The sequence below is a fragment of the Tupaia chinensis genome, unplaced genomic scaffold, assembly GCF_000334495.1.
Source record: "Tupaia chinensis unplaced genomic scaffold, TupChi_1.0 Scaffold000279_1, whole genome shotgun sequence".
Lineage (NCBI taxonomy): Eukaryota > Metazoa > Chordata > Mammalia > Scandentia > Tupaiidae > Tupaia > Tupaia belangeri.
In genome coordinates this window covers 514,264-520,972 of record NW_006159762.1, presented here as the reverse complement: position 1 = coordinate 520,972, position 6,709 = coordinate 514,264, and the positions used below count along the sequence as shown (strand labels likewise).

Sequence of the window (6,709 nt, the reverse complement as noted above, 5' to 3'; positions counted from 1 at the left end):
AAGGCACTGGGCCTGGAGTTTGAATATGCAGTCAGCCATGTGGGATCCAGCCACTTTAACTGCTATGCGACCAGCTGACCCTAACTTGCCTCTTTAAATACATATTGGTCTAGGTCAGCAAGTGGTGTGCAGATTAAGGCGCTGGGTCCCATATGGCTGGCTTCATGGTTTGACTCCCAGACTTGGAGGTTTTAAAATCAAACCAGGTGCATGTGTGTGGATGCCCAAAATCCCAAGAAGAGACTGGAGAAGGGATTGTGGTATGGCCATCTCCCTTCGGGGAAAATGTCTCTCTGCATGCATCCTATAGCAAAAAAACTACAAAAAAGATACTGGTTCAGTATAATATGAGTTTGTGTTCATACTCCCTTTGGTCTTGAAAGGAAAAGGGACATATAAATTTCATAGTAGAGACTTAAATTATTTTATCTGTCTTCTATCTCTCCACCTACCTACATGCGTATGTAGGTATATACCTATTCAAATCTAATTTTCAAAGCAAGCCTGCAAGGGAGCTTCATTTTATAGAGGAACAGACGAATATAGGTATTAAAGAACTTGTTAGGATCACACATTAATGGCAAATTAATAGTGGAAGGGTGGATGGCCATGCTGCAATTTCTTCTCCATTCTTTTGGGACTTCAGGCATGCACATGCACACATGTCTGGCATGATTTCCAACACTAGGTCTGAGACTACGCATCTGGTCATGTGAGGTCTTAACTTCCAACTGCCTTAACTTCCAACCTCCATGCCACCTGATGGACCCAGGACGTTTTTTGTTTTTAAGTAGCTTTTCATTCCCTGTTATATCCCAATGAATCAATATTGAATCTTGTCATTTTTCAACTGATCCTAAATGCTCTCAGTGTGTTCTGAAGTACTAGGAGAGAATATCCTGACCTTTTATAGGAGCTAGTCATACCCCCTTCTTGATTTAGACAGTTTTTATTTTAATTTTCCTTATGAGAGGTTTTTGTTTGTTTTTTTAAAGAGATTTTGGTATAGGGTACATGTGCTCGCCAGAGAGACAGACAGAAAGCAAACCATCCTCCAGGGAGGATGGCCATACTGCCATCCTTTCATTCTCTTGGGATTCTGGGCACACATGCACATGTACCCGGTGTGAGTTTTAAGCCACCAAGTTCGAGACTTGAGAATCCAGCAATGTAACCATTATGCTATCTACTGGTCCCAGAGATTTTTTTTTTTTAAGGAGGTTTTGCCTTAGGGTGCATGTGCTCACTGGAGAGAAAGAGAGACAGTGAGAGGAAAAGTGAGAAATCACTCCCCAGGAGTATGGCCACACTGCAATCCCTTCTCCATTCTCCTGGGATCTTGGGCATACACATACACACGCCCGGGGTGAATTTCAAGCTGCTGGGTCTGAGACTTGAACTGCAGTCGGCTATGTGGGAATCCAGTGATGTAACCACCATGCCATCTGCTGGCCCATGAGAGATTTTTGACAGGATCTCACTATATTATGGTTCTCTGGCTCATTATTAGCCCCACACCTTTGAACTTTGCAGTCACCCGAATTAAGAACCAAATAAACTTAACTTCTCTGTAAATCACCCAGTCTTGTATATTTCTGTTAGCGACACAAAACCAGACAATTCATATATGTAAATTCTCCAAATACAGGGTATCGCTCCTCAGGCAATGTTAGTCTTCTACTGCTAAATATTGGGTCATCTGAGAAGTCTTGACATTTTTTTTCTATGCAAAAATGCCTTACAACTTTTCTGACAACCGATTTGCTCATTCCCATAAAACTGACAGATTTAAAACTGTCAAACTTACTTTCATTTTTCTTTTAGTGTTTGTATTAATAGCTTTTGAGCGTTTATTATGACTTTTTTTTAATCTTATCTAACTTTTATAATGCTGTTACTGTGCAGACAAGAAGTGCAGTCTCAAGGCTATAAGCATGCACTACTACACCTGATCTACTGAGGTTGGGCTGGGAATAGGACCCAGCCATACCTTAGCTGTGTGTGTCACTGTGACTGAACCCTTAAATTTCGAGAATGACATAGAGGTCAAAGCTCCCAAATTCACCAAATGCCAAGAAAAATTGAGAAACAGCCAATATCCAACTGGGCCAGGTGTATGGATTTGCCAAAATACTCCTGCTTCGTCACCAGGTTTATATTTCCATTTCCGATTTGCTCATAATTTTTCTGCTAATGGGGACTTGCTGATGAATGTTTATCCTTAGCAAAATTTACCATCACTTCTGGTATATCAATGATGGAAAACATTATAGGAAGAAGAAAGTTAAATTACTAGACTTGCATTGAATAAAAGGGTAGATAGAGGTAAAATATTAACATAAAGGTGGGAAATAATGGAAGAGGAACAAGGAGAATGTTTTAGGCAAAACGGATAACAGGTCAGAGGTAGAGAAAACATCATTTTCAAAGTAACAGGTGAGCTCCCTGAAGAAATGTGTTACCCTAGGAAATAGGGAGTGGGCAGCTGAAGAGAGGTTTAAAAACAAAGTTCAGAGGAGCCCCCTAAGGGAGTCTTCAAGGCACAGTGAGGTTTTCTACATCTAAAAATAACCTCATTTATTCATTCAGTGATAAATAACTTGGCATTCCGATAATCAATGCTAGCCAGTGGGTACAGTTAACCAAATCAAATGACTTAAGCTGTCCAATGAATAAAGATGACCATAGGTTAGAGTAGGACTCCAAGCAATGACTGGAATTAGACGTATCTATTGAATATATTTGAGCTTTACTGTTTATTATCTAGGAGCTTTTGGAAATTGTATTTAACCTTTCTAGTTTCCTTGTCTGCACAGTAATAGCATTTATTTTTTTATTTGGAGAGGCTTTTGATACAGGGCACGTGCGCTCGCCAGAAAGAGACAGAGAGACAGGAAGTGAGAAATCACCCCCTGGGGGATGGCCACGCCGCAGTCCCTTCTCCATTCTCCTCTCGGGATCTTGGACACGCATGCACATGCACCCAGCATGAGTTTAAGCCACCGGGTCCAGGACTTGAACTGTGGTCGGCTACATGGGAGTTCAGCGACATAGCCATTACACTAACTGCTGGTCCCAGTAATAGCATTATTACTGAAAGTTTAAATGAAATAGTATAAAAGATACTGGTCATATTAAGTGCTAAAATATTAATGCAAATACTAATCAAACCCAGTAAATTCAATAGTATAAAATTTTTAAAATGTGAATGAGCAAATATTTAACAAGACTAATATTGCTTGGAAAAGGATACCTTGGATTTTGAAAATGTACCATGTGATTTGTCTTAGTCTGCTATTGTGTTGCTAACAGAAATACATAAGATTGGGTGATTTATAAAAAGTGGAGGTTTATTTGGTCTACATTTCTGGTGGCCAGAAAACCCAGAGATGTGGGACCAGCATCAGACCAGCCTCTGGTATTATGACCCAACATGGTAGATAGAAGCAGAGACTGGCAGACACATGCAGGAAGAGAGAAACCCAGAAGAAGCCATTTTTCCTTTGAAACAACCTGTTCTTGGAAGAACTAACCCCTTATGAGGCTGAGAACTCACCCAGTCTCAATACAGAGTTAATCCATTCACAAAGGCAGTGTCTCTGTGATCCAGTCACTGCCTACTATGTCTCACCTCTTAAAAGGTCTCATTGCCTCCCAGTGCCATTACACTGCGCACTGAATTCTAAAGCATGAAACTTTCAGGGGCAAAAGATCCGAACCATAGCATGACTTGAGAAAAGATCAAGTTTCCTGGACTGATAGGGACTGCTTCGTAACTGGTGCTCCCTGATGGTGTCAGCAAATGGACAGCTATCTCTCATGTTCAAATTATATAGCAAATAAAAAAAAATTCTTTTTAAAAAAGACTGTTTAAGGTAGGTCTGGGAATAGAACCCCAAATTATTTATTTACTTTAATTTGACCAGAGAGGTGAAAGAGAGAGAGAGGGAAAATGAGAAAGCAAGCCACCAGGTCTGGGACTCGAACTCTGATCAGTTATGTGGGAGTCTAGCACCTTCAACCACCATGCTACCTGCTGGTCTTAAAATCTTTGAAAGAGAAACACTGGATGTGCGTGTGTATGCCCCAAGTCCCTATGGGATGAAGAAATGGAGAAGAGATTGTGGTGTGACCATACCCTCTTGGGGATGGGGATGCTACCCCTTCCACCAGGCCAGCATACAGGCCCTCTGGCAATTAAAAAAAAAAAGAATAGTCTCTGATACTTGTAGTTTACTAAATTTTTACACATTTACAGCTGAGTCTTAGTTACAAGCATCTGTCTTTTTCTTTTCCCCGTTTTACAAATCTCTACAGTCTCCTCCATTGTCCCTTATAGGTGTAGTTACATGCCAGGCTTTAGTTTGAGCAAAAAACACAAAACAATTTCATAGGATTGTTGCGAGAATGAAAGAATGTCAATTTAAGGGCCCTGTAACTAACTGGTAGCTGTTGTTTCTGAGTTTAATAGGAAATCTCTTTTGAACAAGGAGCTTAACCTTTCCCTTCCCCCTTTCAACATCAAGTATGCCTCTGGCAAACCTATACAGCTGGCTTAGTAGGCTGTTTAGATATTGGCCCTTTCTCTAAGTCTTTTCTTCCTGTTTCAGCTAATTGGTCAAGTATGTTTGGTTGATTTACATACTACAGATAAAGCTGGAAGGGGCTGGGGTGAAGTGACAAAGGGTGAGGGATGAAGGTAAATAGTTCTGGCCCAACAGGGTCATCCTGTCCTGTGATCAGTAAGGGGAAGGGATGACATGAATGTTAGTGACACCAGGCAGAATTGGAGGGGAGTGAGTACAAATAGGATGCACTGGAGACAGTGGCGATGAGAAAGAAGGAAACGACCAAATTAGATTCTAGGCCCTCTAGAATGAAGGGCAGGTAAATCCATCGCCCCTTAGCAATGAAGGGCAGGTAATCACATCTTCCTCCAATCGCTCCTTGGGGAAGGACAAACGCCCGAAGAGTGCGCACTACAACCCTCTCTGAATCAGGTTCCCTAGCGGTTCTTAGAGAACCTGCGACCGAGAAGAGACCTCCGAGCTGCCTAGATGGGCCCCGGAAGTGCCCGCAAAGGACTCTGAAGTTTTGATCATCCCGGATTGGAGGCCGAGGCCGCTGGTCTGTTTCTGAGCACAGTGTGCTTTGAGTGAGTGTTGGGGTTCAGCGTTGCGGATGCCCGCGAGAGTACTATTGAGGGGTCCGCGCTGTCGCAATTAGCGGTGTGCAGCTAAGGACCCGAGGTGAGCGCGGGAGGTCTTGGTGGGGTTGGGCTGAGGCAGCACGCACCTACTTGGTGTCCTGGAACAGTGGGCGGCACCTCGTCTGGTTTCTGCCAGCCTGGTTGCATCCTTCGCAGGGGACGGTCGGGTCGTTGATTTCACTTATCCTACTTGGAGAAAGAAAAGCTTCTGATAGCCTCTCCTAGGTTGGAAGCCTCTCGGGAACGCTGCATCTACAATTTCCCTTATATCCTCCTTTCTCACCCGTTCATGAAGTGACAGCTTCTGATAGCCTCTCCTAGGTTGGAAGCCTCTCGGGAACGCTGCATCTACAATTTCCCTTATATCCTTTCTCACCCGTTCGTGAAGTGACTGCCAGTCCTTTGTGTCGTGTTCTGAAGAATTTTTAGAGAACATTTTGGACTGGGAGCAGCATTGGAGACTGGACTCGTCCCATGGAGAAGCTGCCTGAGCAAATGTCCCCAGAGTCCATGTGTCCATCCCTGGAGCAGGAGAATCCGAAGAGCAAGGGTGAGAAGCCAATCAATCTGGGTTGCCCTTGTCATTTAGGCAAAGTTTAGATACAGTATTTGTCCTTCCAACCATGGTCCCAGATCAGATGGGCAAGATTAACTTCATACTTAAAAAATTCCAGGTGCAAGACTACTGACTTGTTTCTTAACCCAGAATTCTATCACATATAAATAAAGCCTGTAGCTAATGTTCTTTCTCTATGGAGCAAACCTGCAGCAGTACTGTTTTCTTCTAAGTTTTAACTTTTTAATTAATTAATTACTTAATTTAAATTTGACCAGAGAGGGACAGAACAAGAGAAACAGAAAGAGAGAGAGAGAAAGTGAGAAAGCAAGTCACCAGGTCTGGGACTTGAAGGTTGGTTGGCCATATAGGAGTCCAGTGTCCTTAACCATCATGCCACCTGCTGGCCCCTGCAGCAGTATTATTATAGCACTGTTGTGAGGATCTGTCATTCTAGTACCTGTTAACTTGCTTGGAAAAGCTCAGAAAAATGTTGTGTGAATGAATAAATAAATGAACCTGGCTAAGCCTGTCCCATACCACAAAAAAACAACCAACCAAACAAAAAAAAACAGGAAAAAGTGGACTCCTGGTCACTCTAACCCCACTTCCTCTTCATCATTTGAGAAAATACATTTTCTACCCAAAGTGTAAATTCCAGGAGAGGGTGCTTTGTCAGTGGATTACAATAGACAGGTCGGCCACCTGCTGATGGAAAATGAAGTTAAACTTCTCATATGAACATTTTAATTAAAAAAATTTTTTTAAGAGAGTTTTGTTATAGGGCACATGTGCTTGACAGAGAGAGAGAGAAACTGAGAGACAGAAAATGAGAAATAACTCTCGAGGAGGGTGGTGGCCACACCACAATCCCTTCACTTCTTTTCTCCTTTTGAGATCTTGGGCATGCACACCCACATGCCTGGGGAGAGTTTTTTTTTTAA

At 42.5% G+C, this 6,709-nt stretch overlaps 1 protein-coding gene across 3 annotated transcripts in view; it reads left to right on the top strand.

The window, feature by feature from the left end:
- The window catches only part of TMEM225B (transmembrane protein 225B), a 53,181-nt gene that overhangs the window by 15,107 nt on the left and 31,365 nt on the right, over positions 1 to 6,709 (top strand). Inside the window, exon 1 of one of the 3 annotated variants that reach the window (XM_006150153.3) lies at positions 5,631 to 5,759. The exons of 1 other annotated variant lie outside the window; for it this stretch is intronic. The gene's annotated coding sequence lies outside the window, so the exon portion shown is untranslated. Of the gene's footprint in view, positions 1 to 5,630; positions 5,760 to 6,709 lie in introns of those variants that run through there. One more of the 3 variants, XM_027772508.1, reaches the window with a different exon arrangement.